Source organism: Meriones unguiculatus, chromosome 2, assembly GCF_030254825.1.
Source record: "Meriones unguiculatus strain TT.TT164.6M chromosome 2, Bangor_MerUng_6.1, whole genome shotgun sequence".
Classification (NCBI taxonomy): Eukaryota; Metazoa; Chordata; class Mammalia; order Rodentia; family Muridae; genus Meriones; species Meriones unguiculatus.
The window spans coordinates 102,872,353-102,882,202 of record NC_083350.1 but is presented as its reverse complement, the minus strand read 5'-3'; the positions used below and the strand labels follow the sequence as shown (position 1 = coordinate 102,882,202).

Sequence of the window (9,850 nt, the reverse complement as noted above, 5' to 3'; positions counted from 1 at the left end):
TTTGGAGTTAAATAGAATCTGTTTATATTCCTTAGGCTCCTTAACTACTCTGAGCCTCGCTTTGTCATCTCTAAAATAGAAGAGAACTACATATTTCTCAAGTTTGCTTGTGAGAAGTTAGAGCCTCGCCCAGTGCTTAGTGTACAGTAAATAAAGCACAGTTCTCACTTCATCTTTCTTCCACCATGGACCAGTCTCCATCAGCATCCTTCTTCTACCCACATTTTACTTCAGAACGGAATGCTAAGGTTTTTAATGAGTATATACTAAACACCCAGTATCACCCAGCACAGTTCAGCATAAAGGGAATAAGAGATAGAAATGGAGACAAAAAAAAAAAAAAAAAACACTGACTCTGACAAGATTATAATTTGAATCAGGATATTAGCACAAAAAGGCATGTATTAAATAGTTCTGAGACAGATGTTTGAGTATGTTGGAAAGCAAGGAGTTAACCAGTCAAAAGGCTATGTAATATAGTAGCCACTGCACTTGGCTTCATTTTTTGTGATGTCAGTTATCTGTGGCTAAAACAAATCTAAAAACCTTAAGCAGAAAATTCCAGAAATAAATAAGCCAGACATTTTAAATTATGTTCCACTTTGAGTGGAGCCATGAAATCTCACTCTGTCCTGCCTGGGCTGAGTGTCCTTTATGTCCTGTGTATCCGCAGCCTATATGCGGCTCACAATCTATCGCTTAGTAGTTAACTCCATTACCAGCTCAAGTGACACAGAATCAGAGCTTGTGTTCAAATAACCTTCATTTTTCTTTATAAATAGCCTTACAGTTCAAAAAGAATGATGCTGGAAATCGGGATGTGTCAAAGAGAAGCCATAAAGTGCTTCCTTTAAGTGAAAAAGAGATCGCTTTAACAGAGATGTGTGTGTGTGTATGTATGTATGTATGTGAGGGAGGGAATGAATACTATGTACACCACGTTTAGACCTCTCTGTGGTTTCAAGGATCCAGTGGATATCCCCTATAGATAAAAGGGAAAATTCCTTGCTCACTTTTCCTGTCGCTGTGATAAAATATTCTGATAGGAAGAAGTCAAGGAAGAAAGGTTCCATTTGGGCTTGTAATTTGTCCATCATGGTGCGGGCATCGCGGGCAGAAGCCTGAAGTAGCCCATTGACTTGTTTCCACTTCTTCTGAGCTGCGCCAGTCATGTCACCTGCTTATACAAGTGGAGGTGTTGTACTTACTTTTATTTTTGTCTCCCAATAGGTACCTCTGCCCAACAACTATCTCTGCCATAAACGGGTGACTGCTAGCCACGTGGTGATGTGTAGGTGACAGATCCGGCACACCCACCTTCGCCTCAAGCTTTATGTTTGAACTTACAGTGTTGAATGCATTCCTACCTTACATTATTTTTTCCCAAATAAGATATACACAAATTTTCTTTAAATTTTCTCTTCCATGGAAAAAAAATAGACTAATAATCTGCCGGGTGACTATGTCTAGCTCAGCCACTATCTTCCCAGTTTTGTTCGTTTGTTCTCTATACAGGCATGGTGAAAGCTCCCCCACACACACACACACACTCATACGAACCGTTCCCTGAGATTTCTTTGAAATAATCAATTTTATAGCCTATGGCACAAAAAAAAAAAAAAAAAAAAAAAAACTACAATTTCTGAAGTAAAAAAATGGGTGAAGTAACAGTAGGCAAGCAAAAGACATCTTTAAAAAGAGCTTCAAGGTTTTCGGTTGTGGTTTTGTTTGGGGGCATGGCAGTGGGGAATAAAATGTATGCAACCTTCAATTTACCATTTTTGCTGAGATGGAAATTTCTCCAAAGTGCATGTACAATGTATAAGTGACTGATTATAAACTCATCAGAGATGCTCAGTTCACCAAATCATCACAGAAATCCAAATCAAAACTGCAGTGAGATGCTGTGGGTGTTGATGCATGCCTGTGATTTCAGCACCCAGGAGACAAAGGCAGGAGGATTGCAAGTTTGATGCCAACAGAAGCTACATAAATGAGTTTCAGGCCAGCAAGCCTAGGTAGCTTGACACAAACAAAAACTACAGTGAGATATTACTTCTTATAAATGACAATCTACCATCGATGAGAGAGCAGGAAAATCAAGTGTTGGCAAGGCTCTAGGGAAAGGGAAATGCTTGTGTACTGTAGGTAGGGCTACAAAGTAATATAACCACTGTGGAAAACAGCATTGAGATTTCTTCAAAATGCAACATAAATTACCATTTGATCTGGTGGTTCCAGTTCTGGGAGTACACACAAAGAACTGAAATTTAAAACAAAACAAAACAAAAAAGCATGAAGGGACCTCTGTACTCACAGCAGCATTATTCACAATAAGGTTAAAGCACCCAAAGGCCCAACAATGGATGCACGGGTGAGTAGATTAAACAATTCATGGCATACACTTACTGCAGGGGCTTAGAGAATGATGCTATCCTCCCCCAACCCCATAGGGCATTGTTTTGGCACACCAAGCATTTCACATAAAGAACAAAATTGTAGTTCTGGCCAGCCAAATGTCGGGAGAAATTCTGTGGAATGGTCTCATCAGCATGAAGGCCAGACTTCGAGTCCCCATTTTCCATCTCAGTAGAGAAGACTGTCTTAGTCACTGTTCCATTGCTGTGAAGAGACTCCATGACCATGGCAGCTCTTATAAAAGAAAGCATTTCACTGTGGGCTGGCTCACAGTTTCAGAGGTTTGGTCCATTATCATCATGGCAGGTAGCATGGTGGCAGGCAGGCAGACATGGTGCTGAAGAAGTAGCTGAGTGTTCTACATCCTAATCCATAGGCAGAGAGAGACAGAGAGTCAGAGACACACACAGAGACTCTGGACTTGGCATGGGCTTTTAAAACCTCACAGCCCACCCCCGTGGTGACACACTTTCTCCAGCAGGCCACACCTCATAATTCTTTTAAACCTTTCAAATAGTGCCAGTCCCTGGTGAAGAAGCATTTAAAAATATGAGCCTATGGGGACCATTCTTATGCAGACCACCACAAAGACTAAGGACTATGACCACACCTTGGAAGAGACCCCTTCCAAGATGACATCTGTCCTTTGGGATCTTTATACACAAATCTCCATCTCATACCTCACCTTCACAACCACCCTCATTTCCTTTTTCTCCCCCTCTGTGAGCAAAGGGTTATACATACTTCTGAACATACTAGGGATCCGCATACTACCACCCTCCAATGATCAGCCCATCGCGTCCCTGACTTCTCCCTCCTGTGCATTAATTATTGTGAATGTGTTTCTTCATCTTTAGTCTTTGTCAGTTTATTCCAGTGAAAGGGAACAGGAGATAATTCCCTGAAAGAAAGAAAGAAAGAAAGAAAGAAAGAAAGAAAGAAAGAAAGAAAGAAAGATATTTGATACTTGTTACAATCCTAGTAAACCTTAAAGACATTCTGTTAAGTGGAACTGGTCTGTCACAAAAGGACAAAGATGATCCCGCCTGCATGAGGTAACCGCCCCCTCCACCTGTCTCCAGGACATTTCTCTCCATTCCTCCTTGGCACCTGCTGTTTCACTCTCTCAATGAAATTGAGTGTTGTGAATTCCACACGGAAATGGGGTGATGGCTCTCCTCTGTCCTTCTGGAGTTAGTGTACTGTTCATCACCTGAGTAGTCAATGAGGATTTGAACCCTATGGGAAAAAAGTGCAAAAGGCTTTCAGCAGCCTTCTGTTCATCTTTTATGTTCATACCCCATAGGTTTAAGTCTCTAATGAAGCCAACTCAGTTGGAGAGACCATGAGCTGAATCAAGGAGAACATTCCTTTTCTACTGTAGTTTCTGGTACATATGAGTTAAGGGAGAGCTTCCAGAGTTGCCATAAATGCCTTGGACATGAATGATCCATGGCAGGCCACTAACCTCACTATGCCATCTTAAACTCAGCTAAGTCCGTAAGGGAGCCACAAGCCAGCCAGTAGACAGTGGATGGCATCCTTAGTAAATTAGGGTGAGTAGCTTATTTCTTTTTTTTTTTAATTAATTTTCAGGGCTGTATTTATTTGTTTATTATGTATGTTTATGTGTACCATGTGAGCACAGTGCCCAAGGAGGCCAGAAGAGGGCATTAGATTCCCTGGAGCTGAAGTTACAGTCTTGAGTGGCCATGTGAGTGCTGAGAGCCAACTCTGCACCCTCTGCAGGAGTGCCAGGGCTCTTGACTGCTGGGTCAGCACTCCCGTCTGGGCTGCTTTTCTTACTTAGTTTACTCACGGCGTGTTTACAGAGCATCCTCTCCACGCTCCACGCATCTTTTGAGTGCCCAGTGCTACTGAGGAGAACAAGACAGAAGAAGTCCCAGTGCTCAAGGGGTTTACACACAGCTGGAAACTAAACAACTGAGGTCACTTCAGGTTGTGCCAAATCCTCGGAAAGACGTTGTTGGGGGTTGGTCTGGTGCTATGAGTTCTGACGCTAACTACTGGCCCCCAAGATCTGGCTGCTGCCCAGAGGAGCACGTTCTCACATGCAGCTGTCCTTGTGGAAACCTTACCTAAGAAATTCTCCCTGTTTGACCAATAAAAATCCAGCACACCCAGACAGGGTGAATGGGATAGGTGTGGCTAAGGTTCAAGGGTTTTGAGGACAGGAGGATCATGGGAAACAGAGGGGTATGAGAGGAGGAAGGAAGAGGCCACCATGGGTTAGCATGGAGAGGAACAAATGTCCGACAGGGATGGAGGAAAACAACCCAGATGAACGAATAAGCAAGTATTTATGGAATTATGCATGGGAAGTAGCCCACATAGAAATTATTAGAGCAAATGGTGTGGAATGGGAGCTTGAGCAGATACAGATAGCATAGGAGGTAATATCTGCCTTGCCCCAGGTGATAGAAGGCTACTCTAAAATCTGTCAGGTGTCCGTATCTTTATTGAATGTGATAGCGGGTTAGATAATACCACCGTAATAATCATTGGGCTAATAATAAACATAGACTCTGCCCTTAAGTTAACCCCAACAGGCGTCAACAGGATACACTGTGAGGCAGCTACAGGAAAGCGTGGGAGATCCCCTCACTGCCCCACAGTCCTGGGGGAGGGAGAGGTGCTCCAGTGGTGATGGGGGGGGGGCGTAGGCAGAGATGGGCAGATCATGGAGGGAGCCGCAGGAAGAGCACAGGAGTGAGAAAAGGTGTCCACTTAACAGGGGTGGGTAAAGAAGCTGGAAAAGGCTGTAGCCATCATGGAATGAGCAGGGCAGGTGGCCAGAGCCAGCTGGAAAAACCAGGCAGGCAATGGGAAAGATTCTGCCCATTACAGGGAGACACGAGACGAGGAGTGCAGAGTAATGGCTGGGTCTGCTTGGTCAAAGAGCTCTCTGCCTGCAGCTGTAGGTGGAGCTGTCTCTCCCTTCTGCCTTCCTGATTCTGAGACTAACACAGGCAGGGCCACAGAGAACCTATCAGCAGGTTCTGCATGCATGGGACTCCAGACACCACAGTGGAGGCAGACTTCTATTACTGAAGCTAATGCTATGCTACACTGGTGTTATCCTTTTTTTCCCTAACTATCCAGGACCCGATCCTAATTGCTGAATAGATATTTCCTTGGAATTGAAACACACACACACACACACACACTCTCTCTCTCTCTCTCTCTCTCTCTCTCTCTCTCTCTCTCTCTCTCGTGTGCGCATGCTCATACACCCACAAGGGGAGGCCTGTTGAGGAAGTAAACAAAAACTTGTGAGTCTCAAGAAGCTCTGGAAAGTCACAGGAGGAGGCCCTTCCCGACCCCGTAGAAGCAGTGACACTTGCTGCAGATGGAAGACTGGTGCCCAGCTGAGCTGGGTCCTGTAGAGAATTGTGCAGAAAGCTCTAGGGGATGTGTGCTTACCAGTTTGGGGGCGAGGTTTTCAGCAGTGAGCAAGCCTTTGTGTCCCGGGGAGGGAGAGGTGCAAGTAGCCCCAGTAAACTCATGGTTCACCATGGTAGACTCAGTAGAATTGTTCCTTTGGTCAGTCCTGGGCAACCAGTCTGAGGTGAGTAGACATTTCTTCACCTCTCCCCAGGAAAAGTCAGACAGCACACGTGAATTCTTATCTTCAGCTCTTCTTGAAGTCCCAGGCTCAGAACCTTCAGCCTGTAACACCCTCCGCAGTCAGCCTTCCTGCTTTGGTCTCCAATGTCCTAGCTGCCCTTGGCTCTGACAAACGGTACGAAGCAGGGCCCAACACCCGGACCGGCTTCTTGTTTTCAGACCGCCTTAGAGCTCACAAGAAATAAGTGATGGGGATTCATCATGCAAAATGGCCAACGCTCATCCCAGGTGCCTAGTGCAAAGGGGTAAACAAGTCCAGCCACACTCTGCCTCTGGCTGCCTGACCTGGAGAAGAGCAGCCTGGAGAGCAATGGCTGGCAACCTCCGGGAAGCTGTAAGAGGGAGCGGAGGTAGAGGAGTCCTGCCCAAGGTCCTGGTAAGGGCGTATTGTCATCCTCCCGTCCCCCCACCCCTCCTCTGTGGCAGCCATCTCAGGCACGGCCCGCTCTCATCCCTACAAGGACCTCTCCAACAAGCTCCTTCCCTAGGGTTGCACCATCCAAATCAGCAAGCCAACCTGCTTTCCCCAGCCAAGTACCTGGCACACGCAACGTGCTCGACAAAACGCGGGTTGTAAAAATAAACGAACAAAAGACTCTTTTCATGCAAAGAAGAAAGATCAAATAGAATGGGAGAGGGGAGTGTTTCCCAGATTTTAAAAGAATTCACTGCATTGATAGATCAGATTTTGTTTCGCTTTGCTTTTTTCACCTTGTGTAAGAGGGCAGGACTCTCCATTCTGAAAAAGTTTCTGTAACTGGCTTCTCAGTGGCTAAGCTCTCGGTTTCCAGCAGCTCCAGACAAACGCAAATGAATTTCAGGATTCACTTAAGAATGCGCTGTAGATCTACAGGGGGCAAAGGGAGCAGAATAATTTCAAGACTGTGACCAAGGTCAGACTTGAGTGAGTCAGAAATTATCTCAGCGAAACATGAGGCCCCTGACTTCCCATCCGGGAGGGGCGAGCATTTGGCGGGGCCTCGGGGCTTTGCCCAGCGGGGAGCTGGCGCGGGGAAAGGGCGCCCTCTGCCGAGGGTGAAGGAAAACACAGTCTGGCAGTTGGTGAACCCCACGCCCGGACTTGGCTTCTAAGACAGGCAGAAAAGGCCAGAACCCAGGCCAAGGTTCCTCATAAGCTCTCTCTTCGCTCCTTCCCTTCAGCCCCCAACTTAAAGTCCGGTGGTTAGCTGCCGACGCTGGTCTCAGGGAGTGGGTGTGCTCTCATTCCCAAGGCCTCAGTTTCTAAGAAAGAGACCCTACTACCTTCCCCATTCCGGGCTCTAGAGCTCAGGAACTTGTCCGAGGGAAGACGTCGGTCGCTTGTGAGTAGGGAGGAGCTCCGAATTACTGCTGGACACGCGCGCTACACACACACACACACACACACACACACACACACACACACACACACACACACACACACGTCGGTTGCCCATCTGAAAAACTAAGAGGCTGAATTCGACGGTCAGGGGGCTCCAACCCTGGTGGTGCCTCGCTGCTGTCCTATTTTAGGCCCAGCCTGTGTCAGAGCAGGGAGAAGAGCGGCGGACGGTGAGGAATCGCGAACCGACAGAAAACATTGCGTGGGGACGGTCTAACCAGCTTCCTCCCCCAGGAAAGGTGGGAATAGCTTTCTAAGGACCCGAGTCTCTTTATTGAATCTTGAGTGACACCTAGTGGTCCGCCCGCCTCACCGTCGCCGAGGCTTCTCCGCAGAGGGGTTTTGGGAAAACCGGAGTCTGTGCTTTGCTCCCTGAGACCTGGGGATCCCTGGGAGCTCTGAAGGTTCCTAGCACTTGGCCGCCGCCGGAAGCATGCGCTGTCACCTACCACAACCCCTTTCTTTGTTGTACGCGATTCCGAAAGAGAAGCTCTTGTCCGGAGAGGCGCATCATTGTAGCAGCCAGTGTGTTGAGCTAGTGCTCTCCCAAGTGTTGGGGGGGGGGAGGGGACAGGAAGATGACCAGGAACATGCAGCCTAGGTAGGCGCAGGAAGTGGACTCGTTTCTTCTGGGGGTGTTGTTGTTTTAATAAATACCATACTCTGCTGGAAAATGGGGGGTGTCATTCGTGGAGGAGCTAACTCCCTAGAGGATGGAGGAAAGCAATCACCCCTTGAGCTGGGTCCTGAAGATCCGGTGGTGAGATAGAATTATAAGCTGTCTGACAACAGTCTCAGCCCGCAGTGTACTCATTCTTCCTTTCGGTTGTTCAAACAATTAACTTGAGTGCTGCTGGAAAGAGAACTTTTGGGTGTGGTTAAGATCCCCAAGACTGCCAATCTGAAAATCTAAAGGTTGTCCAAGGCAGGCCTCACCCAATCGGCTGTGCTCTCTAAAGGGACTGGAATTTTCCTGGCAAAAGAGATGCGAGAATAAAAAAGGACTCCTGTGGGGTTTTCTCTGATAGGTTGTTCATTAGGAATCTGGGCAGCCAGGAGAGCTGAGAGCCAAAGAGGACACGGGGCTTGAGCCCTGCAGGTGTGAGAAAGTGGACCCTGGCAGTAGCCAGTGAACTGGCAAAAAAGCTGGACCTTTCCCCATGCAAAACCAAGTCCCAGCTGGTGCCTGAGTTTAGACCGTGGAGAGAGAATTCAGGCTTTCTGTGCTGATCTACCAAATGATGTTGGAGGTGATTTAAGCTGATAACTTTGCAGTGCATTCAGAAGCTGTAGAAAATGAAGGCAGGTGGCCATTTGAAAAGGGAAAGCAGGACAGCAATGGCTCAGAGGCAGGGTGCAATTGAAGAACAAAGCCATCTGGGCCAGCCGGACCGTGCAAGCAGACGAGAATGTAAAACCTAGTGTTGAGCACCAGGCTGTGGATGGGAGGCATGGTGTCCTCATGTGATAGCTCCCTGCACCCCTGCTTTCACAGAGTAAAGTGGAATCATTCGTAGGTAAAGCCTGGAGTTTTGATCATGGTATATACACATAGAGAGGGCTTACTATTAAGCGTTCAGAAGATGTTAGGCAGTGAGAGCTCTAGCTATTAACCCAGCAGACGCGGCACAGGACCGAGAGGCTTTTGTCGAGAGTTTTTGGGGGTTTGGTTGTAGTTTTTGTTTGCTTGCTTGCTTGTTTTTGCAGTGGAGGGGTCTGTGGACTGTATACCCCAGAAGTACCTAACCCCACCTTTGTTCTTGCCAAATCAGACTCTAGGAGTAAGGCCAAAGAACCTAAACTCTCAAAGAGCTTCCAGAAAGAGAGAAGGTTGCACCCGGACCATTGCAGTAGTTACATGCCAGCAAACAGCTGTTGGGTACAGCAGGGCAGTGGGGACACGACAAGCACATGGCAGGCTTTGAGGTAGCGGCATCTTTAGGGATGAGCAGCTCACCAGATGATGTGCGGGGATCAGGAGAATGGGTCATGCTATTGGGTTGTAAGAGTCCTGGAATCTTAGGCGCACGTAGCTGGAAAGCCACGTAGACAGAAACACTGAAACTCGGGAGCCATACTGGGACTGAAATTACGATGTCTGTGAGTATGTGAAGTCATGGGATGGTTTCAAGGTCAGAAATGTCCAGGGCTAGGATGTGGAGCCTCTCTGGAACTGAGAATGAGCCATCAGAAAGACCTCAGGAAAGGTGCTAAGTAGGGCATAGCCCAAGGAGACACTGGCCAGCAGTGTTCCTGTCCACCCAAATGGACAGAGTAGGAACACACCCCTGGAACTTACTCCATCAATGGCAAGATTAGCAGCACTCACAAACTGTGGCCTGGGGATGAACAAGAAGCAAGAATTGGGCTGTGTTCTTTGGATTCTGAAGAGAAAGGGGGAAA

At 47.3% G+C, this 9,850-nt stretch overlaps 1 long non-coding RNA gene across 1 annotated transcript; it reads right to left on the bottom strand.

The window, feature by feature from the left end:
• Positions 1-1,756: 1,756 nt before the first annotated feature.
• On the bottom strand, positions 1,757-8,003 carry LOC132652427 (uncharacterized). Its single transcript, XR_009589988.1, has 3 exons — positions 7,897-8,003; positions 5,863-6,913; positions 1,757-2,783 (listed from the first exon to the last, which is right to left on the bottom strand). It is a non-coding gene; the product is annotated as an uncharacterized LOC132652427 (long non-coding RNA).
• Positions 8,004-9,850: the final 1,847 nt, after the last annotated feature.